This window comes from Corvus moneduloides, chromosome 2 (genome assembly GCF_009650955.1).
Source record: "Corvus moneduloides isolate bCorMon1 chromosome 2, bCorMon1.pri, whole genome shotgun sequence".
Classification (NCBI taxonomy): domain Eukaryota; kingdom Metazoa; phylum Chordata; class Aves; order Passeriformes; family Corvidae; genus Corvus; species Corvus moneduloides.
This window is the reverse complement of record NC_045477.1, coordinates 5,537,135-5,549,281: the sequence shown is the minus strand read 5'-3', so window position 1 is coordinate 5,549,281 and position 12,147 is coordinate 5,537,135. Positions and strand designations below refer to the sequence as shown.

At 40.6% G+C, this 12,147-nt stretch overlaps 1 protein-coding gene across 1 annotated transcript in view; it reads right to left on the bottom strand.

Moving 5' to 3' along the window:
- Positions 1 to 12,147, bottom strand: part of LOC116438102 (cell surface glycoprotein CD200 receptor 1-B-like) — a 33,430-nt gene that overhangs the window by 14,452 nt on the left and 6,831 nt on the right. The window contains exons 2-6 of the mRNA XM_032096733.1: positions 9,573 to 11,131; positions 7,006 to 7,137; positions 4,240 to 4,321; positions 2,993 to 3,328; positions 1,726 to 1,833 (exon numbers count right to left, since the gene is read on the bottom strand). The gene's annotated coding sequence lies outside the window, so the exon portion shown is untranslated. The remainder of the gene's footprint in view (positions 1 to 1,725; positions 1,834 to 2,992; positions 3,329 to 4,239; positions 4,322 to 7,005; positions 7,138 to 9,572; positions 11,132 to 12,147) is intronic.

Sequence of the window (12,147 nt, the reverse complement as noted above, 5' to 3'; positions counted from 1 at the left end):
TTTTCTCTTTGTGCTTTAACCACCCAGTAAGCAGTAGAGTGAGCTTCGCCAATGCCTTTTGTCACACTTTCCCTTTAATATTAAACCTGCTCTTGCCAATTCCTTTGCTGGTGATTCTTTGAGCCTCCTAAAACACTCATTTGTGACAAAAAAATTAGCATTTTCTTGTTACTCGAGGCCACTCACCGCACAGAATTCCTAGTCTTGACTATGTGTCCTCTGTAACAGTATGTGCCTCTATAACAACTGTTGTTCCTAACAGACAGAATGCATAGGTATTTTGATCTGGAATTCCATTAGGTGTGTTCATGTCCCCAGTTACCATGGATATACACTGATGCTCCCCCTCTCCATGTAAAATGTCTCTCTGGTGTTTTATTACTCACAGACCTGCTGCAAGCACCTTGTTTTTATGACCTTTCAGCTCAAAGACTCATATTCACAGTTGTTGCAAAGCAGGTTATTTGGAAGCAGCTTCTATGCTTATACATAGTATAGAATACTGAACGCCAAGGAGTTAAAATCCCCCTGAGCTCAAGAGAACTGCCTCTTTAAAATTCCTACTTCATCTTCTAGAGCCTTGCAAAACCAAAAAATTCTCCCTAGTCTCTCCACAGCTATTCCTTGTAGCTGCCAGGAGGTGGAAACATAGCTTCACCAACCCACAAGAGAAGCATCATGTTGATGTGCAGTTGTACAGCGTGCTGCCTGCTGAAGAATGGTGCTAAAAATATCTGCAGTCCAAATTGGCTCATTGGAACCCAAACCATAGGCTCATACAATGCTCTCCCTGAGCCTCTCCACATCCCCTACCCCCACCTAGCAAGACATCTATACTGCTTGGTATGGGTGCCCTTAAAGCAGCTGGTTCTGTCAGATGTGGCTTACACATTTAGTTCAACAAGAATCCAAAATCAGGCTGCCTGTGATTGAAAGGCTCCCACAGCAGCAGCCATTGCAGCCCTCCAGAACTGATAAACAATCAGATCCCTTGCAAAGTGACAAAGAGATAAATTTTCACTTGGCCTATGTGTCTGCTTTGACGCTCAAAAACATTACATGTGCGTCCAAGTATGAAAAACATGTTAGAGATCAGCAGTGCTTCTCAGACAAGCCTTAGTCACCACAGAAAAAAATACAGGTGTAACCATCTTCCCCTTGTCACTTAGTACCAAATCTTATGGCCTGAGAGACAAGTCCTTTCACAAAAGGGAAATCCACACAAATGCTTGGAAAAGGGGAGAGGGACACAGCACTGTTAAAATCTGTAGACAAAATAAGCTTTCAAAATATCCCAGAGCTGGGTAAAACATCACAACTTATTTTGATTTCTGTTTATAGAAGAGTGAGTTTGACACTGACTTCATTTCTGCTTCCTGTGCACTCCCCACCTTGAGCTCATCCCACTGAGAGTGGTCTCAGCTTTCTCAGAGCAAACTGAAAAGCACAGAGGATGGACTAGAAACAAGCCAGAAGATATTTCAGAGGGGAGAACAACACAGGAAATCCTTCTTTGCACAGAGAGCTGGAAAGGAAAGGAAAAAACCTCCCTGCATGGGGGGCAGGTCCCAAAAAAGTACAGCTGGACAAAAATGAGGAAGGGGTGTCAATAAATATATAGACAATGCCAGAAACCCACTAGAGAGACTTGTGATTTTATAAAATTAATCATACGCCTTATTTTCAGAGAAAAAAAAAAAAAAATACATGTATTTATCTTCTTACCTTTGACAGATATCATTATCCAGGATATCATGACCACAGCCCACATCTTCTCCAGCCCAGAATCCACACTCAGAGCTTTGTTCTGTTCCAGGTAAACTTCTGTACTCTCTGTGGAATTGGAAATGCCACACCAGATATAACGATGACTAACATGCAAATAAAAGTCTGCAGAACTGCATCTTTCCTTACCTAAAAATTGGTGTCAAAAAGGTGGAGGTGTAATTCTCATTTTATTTTTAGTCAAAATACTTTGGAGAAAACTTTAAGAAGGAGAAAGGTGAATATAAGCCCTGCATTTTGACAAAGCTGGGGAACAGCTTGGAAGGAATATGAATCTCAGCTCAACCCAGATCACAACCAACCCACAAAGCTCCAGGAGCTCACCACCTTGGCTATCTAGGCCAAAGAGATATTCTCTTCTGCTGGGGGCATGGAGCTGAAGTCAGTGGGCACAAGTAGAAGACACCACACAGTTGAGTGTCACTTAACTGTGACCAGCTAAGACACTTTTAGAAATGATTGCACAGGGGCACTGCCACTGTATGGATCAGCCTCCACAGCCTTTCTGCACAATATTTTTTCTCTTCTAACCAGTGAAGCAGGAAAATTAAAAAGTCGGGTCAATAAGAACAAAGTTGCTCACAGCAGTGGCTGCCACACCGCAAGTCCCACTCCCTCTAAGCACCAATACTTCCTGAGGTCTACATACACCACAATGAATTCCAGAGGTGATAAGGCTGGGCTGTTTGCATACACAAAGGTCTCAATTTAAGAAAATTCATGGATCTCCCTTTTAGAGAAAATAACTTTGCTACCTGTGAATGCAGCTGTGGCTATGAACCCAGAACAGATGCTAGGTGAGCTGGGGCAGACTTGCCTCTAACCCGAGACTAACACACATTTTCCCATGCTGCTTTTTTCACCCAGTTCCTTTCAGCTCTGGTAACAGTGCTCAGAGTAGAAATCCCACGGGAAGCTATTTCCATTAGCTCAGGGAAAGCCACAGCCAACCTAAAACAAATCCTTTTCACATGTCAGCCTTGCATTTAGCATGCACAGATGAAGAGACAGAGGAGTATGAGACTTATTGCACATGTCACAGTGTGGCAGCAATCAATTTCAGTTTCACACCCTAGGAGGAGAGGATACATCTTCATGAACACGGTTTTTATCATGCAGAAATTTCTCCTGAGACACCACCGTGTCACCTCCCAACTCCCTCTACAAGCAAGCCCCTGGACACACAGAGCTTACCTGTTACACTCACCATAATGAAGTGGCCCACAGCAGTTAGGAAAATATTCTTTATTTTGGTTCTGCACTGATAGCAGGCACTGTCTGACTGGCTGACTGCTTATATTTTCACAAGTTTTCAGTGAGGACATGACTTTTGCCATGGGGTCTGCACTTTGTGAGAGGTGCAAGCTTTCTATCTCCTTTCCAAACCCAGCCCTGTTTTCCTTATTGGCTCTTTTATACTGGTGAGCGTCGATTTGTGACAAGTGATTCTGTTGATGCCTGATAAGGCAGTTCCAATCCAGGTTCTTTCCTTCTTCCAGGTATTTCATGGTAGATGCATAAATGATTTCCAGCACGCTGTGTTCTGTGGTGGGAGAGTGCAGACATTAACTGAGCTGACCTTTGTGCCAGGCCAATCCCCCTCCCTCCCCATACTTCTCCACTTATTTATGCACTGTAAAAGCAGGAGCTGTCTTGTGCTTCAGATGTGGACAGAGCACCCAGGATAACAGGCAACACAATGAAAACAATACTTTTTTATTCACATGAGAGGACAGAAAAATCTATTTCCTAACACAGATCTTGCAGCAAAGGCCTCATGCCAGCACAATATTCTCTATAAGCTTTGCTGTTCTCATAAAAATGGAAGATGAGAAAAGCATCTTCTCTTCAACAAATAAGCAAGTGAAAGCATCAGGGGAGAGGGATATTTGGGAGGGCTCTTTGTTTATATTTCTTCAATTTGAAGGTTTTTCCTTTCTTCAAATATTGAGCTGTGCCACTGAAATATAATCTAAAAGCACTGACTGGCTCAAAGCGGCTCTCTTTTGGGACCAGGTTTCACCTCCCAGCTCTCTGGGCAAAATTGAGCATAGAGAAAACAAAAGACTCAAATACATCATGCAGAGCATGGCTCAGCAGAAGCTTATTGCAATAGATGTTCTTTCTTTCCCAGAACACAGGCAGCACCTCCTGGCCACACCAAGTAACTCCTAAACTGGACTAAAAAAATACCAAAAGCCAGCAAAATTCCTTTGTAATTGTTTCTTCTCCTCAGGAGGGCACCTGCATCAAACCATTTGGCTGGCACAGGTAAGAGCCGGACTTCCAACAATATGAATATATAGAACAACATGCTACTGGCATCTCTTTTTCAATGATGGGGGGGAAAAAACGAATTCTCATTGCTTTAATTTGTACTTTAAGTAGGAGAATTCTGATGGGAGCATCAGGAAAAAATAGAGAAATTCTGAAAGAAAAAAGATTAATGCTTACCACAACATCCTTGTGTTTCAGACTAGCTTTAAGAGGCACAAGAGCTCCTTTCTTTACTTCAAAATATAGATTTTTCTTTTTCCTAGGAAAACAAAGCTGTCTTTTAGAAACATCTTAAGTGCCAGACCAGCAAGTGGAACTTGGTACACTGCTGGGAAGGAAAAAACAAGAGTCGTTTGCTTGGCCTCCATTTTCCAAATGGGTAGGTGGCTTGAGAGATTCTGTGATTCAATAAGAAACTAAACATCTAAAGAAAGTGTTTCTTTGCTTGGGGATTGATTTTTCCCCTCTCACCTTAGCCATGGAAGGACTTCTGGTTGTTCCACATTGTCCAGTCCTTGTAAGCTGTGTGGTTGTGTCCTGTGTGCTTGTGTGAGTTAAATCAGTTATTTGGGGTATGCTCTGATCTTGTTGGCAGGGGAGGACAGCAAATGGGGTTGAAAATGACAACCAAGGACTCATCTGCACTTTTCTACACTGCATAGAAGTTCCTGTGTAGGCTGTACTTGCAGGAAGTTGAATGTCTGGTTGGTTTCTGTGCTATTTTAACTATTATAGTGTTCTTCACTTATCTTTCAGCTCTCTGTTGGTGTTCTACAAGGGTCCACATTGCACTCTCTGGTGTCAAACTTTCAGTTATGGGTCAGCTACCCAGGACCAGGAGATTTTGTTGGCTTTTACTAAGGCCAGCTTAGCTTAGCCTTTTCTGATGGCCCAGTGATTTTCAGACACTTAGAAGACTCAGAAGACATTTCATTTTCAGAGTGCAGGAAACAAGTACAAGTTCAGTTGCTCTTTTAACAGTTCCAGAGGTGCACAGAGCCCAGTGGTTCATGGAAAGGGAATAACGGGAGCTGCCAGTTCACAGCCTCTGCAAGTCACTGAAGCAATCAAAATCATTATTATTAACAACAAGCAGTTCAATGTCCCAGACATGTTTACTGAAAATGTAAACTCTCTGTGCAGGAAAATATTTGTTTCCAGAATTGCTTCCAAACTTCCTTTGGAAGACACGAAAGGTGCTGGCTTGAGAGCTCAGACACAAGCAGCAGCCGTTCACAAAGCATGCACAACTTTGAGAGCAGAGCAAGACTTTTTTTCTCTTTGTACTTTCTGATATCTCATGCCAATCCCAAAGCAATCACTTCTCCTGCAGAGCAAGCGGTGAACTTTGAAGTCCATTCAGCACTGGGTCTGTCAGAGCAGTGTAATCCCAGTTACTCAGCCTCCTCAGTGAAGCCTCACAAGCAGACAGCACTGGACAGGTTTCTGAGGTTTTTGTCTCAGAAACAGGGTAGTGAACAGCCTTTTTTTTTATTTGAGAAAAGCCTCGGGAGGCTTGAAGCCAGCACTGGGAGCTGCACACACATTCTCAACAGACATCTGAGCTGAGTAACACAGGAAGACACTGTGTTTAGAGCTTAGAAGAGGAAAAGCTCTCTTATTTTAACCACCAAAGAACAAAAAAAAATAGCAAAGTTCCTCTTGATGAGTAAATCTAAATATGTGCCCATTTGTTATCAGGCAAGTGAGATCTCCTCAGACAGCCCAGCTTTGGTAAACCCATCAGATTCTATACAACAGTTAACAAATTTTCATTACAAGATTGCAAGGCAATCAGGACTAGGAAAAACACAGATCACAAGATCAGACAGTGTGTTCTCCACTGTCCTCCTATATCCTACATATGTCCTGCTTTAGGAACCTACCTCCTTGTGAAAGAGGGGGAAAAAAAGAAAAAGGATGGTTTTAGTTCTTGTGTGGGTTTATACAAAATCAAAATATTAAACAGTGATAAAATTTAGCTATTGAGATCCTGATATTTTTATCCTACTTTGTTCAAAAAAAAATGCATCATCATGGGAAAAATACATATCCACACAACTCAATGGTGACAAAAAGGCACCTTTTTACCCTCCTGCTTTACCTCAGTTTCAGACCTACTTTGCTGGATTTGCTTTTCTAGAGTATCACTTCGTTATTACATATCTTATACATTGGCTTCCAGAAATGACAAACGGGGTGTCAGTTTTACTTTCTTATATCAAGATTAAAAAATTTAAAAAAAAAAATTTAAAAATTAACATCAAAACCCTAGAGTTTTATATTGAATTAAAAGAGGATATCAGTTAGTGAAAAGATGCACCTCTTTTTTTAATCAACATAACAAAATTAGTTATGTCAATCAAATAACAAAATCAAGCAAACCTTGAGAAATCAACACTGCACTGTTAGCTAAATAATTAAATATATAACTTCACAGTATTACAGTAGATCAACAGACTAAGATAGTCAAGTGACCAAGCCCTCAAATGAAAACATCAGATTATTGCCACTCATTAAAGTAACTCTAGGAGTTTAAGACAATGACAACATCCTTCAATTACCTTACTCAATACAAATGCACTTTAAATGTTCACTAGGTACTTTTCCCTTTTAGTACAGGAGGGTTCATTTCTATCATTCTCTTTTTCAAAAGGACACAGTGAGCTTTAAAAAGATGTGTAAGAGTTAAATCATGTGACAGCTTAAAATGCAACCATTAATATAAGAAAATCTGCCTCGATGAGAAGTTGTGGTTTAAGTTTAGGAAATCATTAAAGAACTCTGCTGGGAATCTCTCATGTGCACAGACAAATAAAAACCAAGAGATAACAGTGTTACTGTCCCCTGCAAAGGCAAAAAAAACCAAAAACCAAGAGAGCAGGATAAATTATTCACTGCTTACCTTCTTGAGATCTTCAGGATAAATTATTCACTGCTTACCTTCTTGAGATCTTGTCACTGGCTATAAGGACTCAAACCCTGGACCTTACTGCCATGGACAGGAGTTTCATTCAGGCTTATGATGGCTTCCCCAGTGACAAAGAACTTGAAATTCTTCCTCTGCTGGATGACCTGCCAAGGAATCAACTTCAGCTATGTCTGTGGATAACAGGATTTTTTCCTTTTCCTTCTCTGGTCTTTACTTCTTGAAAGGGCATGTCCCACTCATTGCAGCTCTGAATCCAGTTCAGCACTTCAGGATCATTTAGGATCATTTCTTTAGGCCCAGATACAGTCATGTCAGGATGATCAGGGTGATTTTCAAGGCAGGTAGTAAGCGAAGATGAAGGTAGGTGTTTTCTAGAAGTTTGTGTTACCCTCCATCCTCCAGGGGCACAAGTTCTGCTGCCACCAAAACCAGTTTTACTCTTACAACCAAACCAACCTTATTTCCAGGTATGCATTTTATTGTGATTTATCCTGTCCTTAGTACTTTAGGCAGGGTTTCCTGGTTGGATCTGTTGCTTATTTGGAGGGAATTTTAAAAGAATAAATATAAGCTCATATAAATTCTGCTGGCTTTTACACTATATTAAAATAATTTAATTTTATATTATTTTTTTATTTATTAATCTTGGGTTCAAATAGGGTCTAGATTTACATCCCTCCCAAAGCTTATAAAATAGTTTTCAATAGTTACACAGGAAAAGGGCTGCATTCTGCATTTCTGCAGTGCCAACCATAGCAGTAGCCATTTTCTTTTTGTGATAACAGATAACAAGCCTTTCAAAGCCACAAAGTGACAAGAACTAATAAAGACCAGGCATTATCCACCCTCATGTTTCTATTAAAAGTTCTATAAGCATCACAAAAGCCTCATCAGAGCAGAACACAATAGTTCTCCCAACACAAAAGCCAATATACAGTGCCCAAGAAGATGGAAACCTACAGGAAGTTTGTATTTCTCTTTGCCTTCAAGGCTACATTCAGATTTTTCCATTATGTTCACTGATCTCAGATAAGGAAGGTAAATGAATGCTAGTCCAATTTAAATCCTTCTTGGTGCAAGAGTGAATGCATCCAGTAAGAAATTTGATGCAGAATTTAGGTCCTAATTAGCTGAGGCTAAGGCACCCAAGCACTCCAAATATCAGTTCAGTCTGATCTTAGGGTAACGAAATTTCAGAAGAGAGTCTTCACTAGCCAGGTGAAATTAAACACTGACTACTACAGAGAGGTTAATGCAGAAATTAGGGACATTTCCTTGAAGGATTACAGACTTGGGGGATGGGAGTGGGACGAGATAGGACACAGGGAGCCGGAAGAGGAATGGAAGAAGGGAAGAGAAAGAGAAATCGATGCCTTAGGCCTGGGTACTTCCTGCCTCACTGAGCTGTATTTTTTGGAAGAAGAGTATATGCTTTCTCTAATAATTGTATAAGCACCTTTCCATCATACTCCTTGAGGAAAATAGTAAATTAGACATAGTGGTTATTATTTATATGTCTCAAAAGCTTAAAAGAAAAGGAATACAGTCTACTGTCAAATTCAGAAATCTATCTCCAGAGGGCAAGAAATGCATGTGCAACAAAGAGGTAAGTAACTTACACTGTTCTTCCATAGGTCAAGTGAAAAAAACAGTTTTATAAGGGTACATACTGCAGTAAAAAGAAAGATCCATGTGCTGCATGGAAAAAGCCAGACTTGTAAATTTATGGCATTATTTTTTATGTCTCAGCATCTTGCATGTCCAAAGAGTACCAAATGATAGAGCAATTGAAAGGCAAAAGTGAAGAAATACACATCCAGAAAAGGCCCAACAGGATGAGCTGGAATGAAAAGTCTTCTCAAGGTACCAGGGCCAGCAGGAAGGGCTGAATTCCAAAGGCATTGCCTTTCAAGCAGCGTTATTCACACCAACATCAGCTGCAGTTACCCGAACAGTGCTGCAGCCTGATTGCAGCATGTGAATATATCCACGTGTACTGCCAGTTACTAGAACAAACACATTGCTCCACCAAAAAGCCTACTTAGCTTGTATAAGTCCTCATTTTTAAGACCGTTGAAATTTTGCTGCAACAGGAATTTCCAGCTTTTTAACACTGATTTCAGTCTGACACGACGGCAAAAGAAGCTGCACAGACCTCACAGTTACCTCAGTAACAAATCCTGCACTTAAAGCCCAAATTAATGATCGATACAGAACATTCTAAAGAAGAAAGCATTGTTTAGAGTTTATGTTCTCTAGTAAAAAGGGCACTAGAGAAGACAATTCGATATTTAGAGTGAACAGAGCAAAGCCTGGGGCAAGAGGACTGCCACTGTAGTCCCTTACTGACAGGTCCAGGGGATGGAAAACCTCTCTTTGCTGCAAACACAGGGACAGCAAATGCTTTTTTTCCTCTCCTACTTTTTAGGAAGGCATAAGTCCAAAATGCTCGAAGGGTATTCTCTCCTTCCTCTAGAATCCTGCAAACCAGCAGGATTGCAATATTTGCTTCTCCTCTTTTTTTTCTCTGACTCTCTTTACCATGTCAGGAGAAGAGAAAGAATTAATTACCACTTACCTTTGTACAGGGTGACTGATGAATATTTATTTGGTAGCTCAAATGGACTTTGCTTCAGGATTAAGGAGGACTTCAGTGAACCAAATATTTCCATTACCAAATCACATGGTGCCTTATACATCACTTGCCAAACTTAAGTGGAAAAACCATCACTGACAAAAGAAGGGGCAAAGGGAAAGGGCTGTAGTGATTTTGAATACCTTAAATACAGGAATAAATAAATCATGCTTCCAAATATTTGGAAATGAATTTTCATTAACTGCTTTGTTATAAATCCAAGAAAAGGATGGCACTGCAAGGAGAGCAGCGAGCCTGTGGTCAGCAAGTATCCAGTTAGCAATATAGGTGAACAAGCACTATTTAGCAATCCTCATTACATCAATTTTTAAGGGATGTACATGCTCCCAGGCAAGAAAGTGAGTCACCATCATAAAGAAGGAACATTTTTGCACCCAAATAGTCACATAAACCTTTTGTCAACAGAACAATGTTGGCAGTGTTACAGATTATTTGAGCACAACTTTATCTTCCATACCAAACATATTAACTGTATTCATTCAATGTTAGGGCTAGACTCCTTGTAAAGTTGTGTTAATAACAAAAGGCACCTTTTAGTTAACTGAACTTTGTTACTTTATACTCCTATTAAAGACATTAAATATATACTTTACCCGTGAATTTAGTGAAATCAGACATCCTAGTACCAAAACTAGGAACAAAGGTGCTTCCCTCCATCCACCCAACACACTGAGGAAATCATATGAACAATTATAACTACTAGAAAATGCTTTTTTCTGATCACTTATGTTAACGCAGGTGCGTTTCACAGAAACGTTTCTAACCAAACACCAGGAAAACTTTGGCAAAAGAATTAGAGAAAGTATTTTGTAAATCTGATCCCACAGGATAGCACCATGATAATAGAAACCAAGGTCCGTATACTACTACAACCAGGCTACAGCTGAAAAGGGACATACTTTGGAGAAAGCAGATCCCCTGTGTCTAGTCCCTGTGCTAACAGAACCACACCACCTAAGTCACTGTGGCCAACTCCTGCATTATAGGATATTATGAGTTAAGAGGATTTTTTCAGATTTTATCACTTTTCACTGTGTTAAAAAGTAAAATATCTTCTCTCCTTTTTTTTCTTAGTTATGTTCCTCATTTTTGTGGCTATATGAAAATGCTTGAGAACGTTCTTGCAAAAGGATCAAGAGCCAGAAAAGGAGACATTACAAGCTGCCTTTACTCTGATCGATTCTCAAATAATTTTCATTCTACTGGTGGAAGGATAGGAGAAGTTTTGAATTTCTATGTTTCACTAACATTTTACATTTGTGTAGCATCTGATTATTGAAAAACCCTGCTGGGACACAAAATTACCTCACTTGACTATTGCAGTGGCACTACAATGGAAAAATAAATCTTTATTCAAACGCAGAGTTGTTTCCTCGTATGCTGACCTGAGATCCTTGTAGAGTTCCCATCTGCACTGTGCTTGGTTGCAAAACTGTGAGCCACTCTGATTTCTTCCATCATCCAGCCTTTGTCTGACTTGCCTGAAAGGTTGCAAGCAGAGGACAGGGCAGGTTTGACTTGTCTGGTTCTTCTAATATCGGGGCTCGCTTACTTCACTTTGTAGGTTTGAAGCGGTACCAAAAGGAACAACTCCAAGTCACAACAGGCTTGCAAATCCACTTAGAGTAAGTGGATTACAGTAAGGCTTTTATAACATCAGTGACTGTTCTCTTGCAGCACATTTGGGTTATGATCATTTCAATTACCTTCCCTTTGAATTAAACAGTTGGAGCAGACAGCCAGGGAAAACACAGGTATTACTTCTAATAATCCAATTCCACAGCAAGCTAATGAGAGAAATAAGTAGTTTTAAAGCTTTTCAAAACTGAATTAGATTTTTTAACAAGAAGTTCACGCAGTCAGTTTAGTAATTGGTATTCTGAGATCTCAAATGTGGAGGCTTCCCCCTGTGTTAGAAACACCATCAGGTCAGTCCATGTCCACAAGTATAGCCTGCACATGCCCATGGATCACGGGTAAGATATGCCCTTGTGACAGACTGACCCCAACCAACAGCCAAACACCCACCCTGACTTCCTCTCACTCCTTTCCTGCTGAATGGGGAAAAAATAAAAGGAAGGTTAGACTTATGCATTGAGATAAGGATAGCTTGATAGGGAAAGGAAAGCTGCGTGTGCAAGTAAAGAAAAATGGGAATTCTTTCCCTGCTTCCCATCAGCAGGCAGATCTCCAGCTACCTCCAGCTATACCTCAACATGCACAACAGCTGCTTGGGAAGACCACCATAACCAGGAACAACTGCCCTTCCTCCTCCTTTTACCAAGTTTTTAATGCTGAGGTGTGGAATATGGAATATCCCTTTGGTCAGTTCAGGTCAGCTGTCACCACTCTGTCCCCTCCCTGTTGTCTGGGAGGGACTGAGGAGGAGGAGAAAGCCATGAGAGAAAGCAAACACTGTTCCACAGCAGCCAAAAAAATGGTGTAGCATCAACACTGTCTTAGCCACAAATGCAAAGCACAGCACCACAAGGGCTGC